The sequence below is a fragment of the Fukomys damarensis genome, unplaced genomic scaffold (genome assembly GCF_012274545.1).
Source record: "Fukomys damarensis isolate Sample0158 unplaced genomic scaffold, DMR_v1.0_HiC HiC_scaffold_22, whole genome shotgun sequence".
In the NCBI taxonomy this organism is placed as follows: Eukaryota; Metazoa; Chordata; class Mammalia; order Rodentia; family Bathyergidae; genus Fukomys; species Fukomys damarensis.
The window spans coordinates 14147000-14147616 of record NW_022900934.1 but is presented as its reverse complement, the minus strand read 5'-3'; positions in this window follow the sequence as shown (position 1 = coordinate 14147616).

Here is a 617-nt window from a genome sequence, read left to right as displayed (position 1 = left end):
CATGCAAAGCACAATCCACTCCTTCCTCGGGGCACCACAAGGAACTAAACAGACGTGGCCTCTGCGGAGGCTCTGTGGGTATGCATTGTACAAGTCTGCCTGCGAATGTGTTCTACACATCAGTTTGCCATCCTCTGACATCAGGAGCGCAGACACTCCGAAGGAGGCTTGTAAAGGTTTGCTGAATGAATGAAGTGGCAGAGTGTCTGGAATTGAGTTCTAGAGGACAGGATGGAGCGGGCAGGAGAGTTGGTGCTGGTTGGTGAGGGGAGAGCTCATCCAGTGCAGGTGTATCTGTCCAGCACTGGCCCTGACTCGCTCTATGCTCTCGGCAGGTGCCTTTCCTCCTCTGACCATCAACTTTCCCAGTATATAATGGGGTGACTGGGTTAGTTTGAGGCTCCAAGGTCAGGGACAGCCAGCAGGATAGCACCTCTTCCCAATCTGGTTACAGTACTAGGTTCCCTCAGGATCCTTTCCTATACTGGAAATTCAACCCAGGACATTTGCACTGAATTATATCCCCAGACCCTATGGTTTTCTTTCTTTCTTTCTTTCTTTCTTTCTTTCTTTCTTTCTTTCTTTCTTTCTTTCTTTCTTTCTTTCTTTCTTTCTTT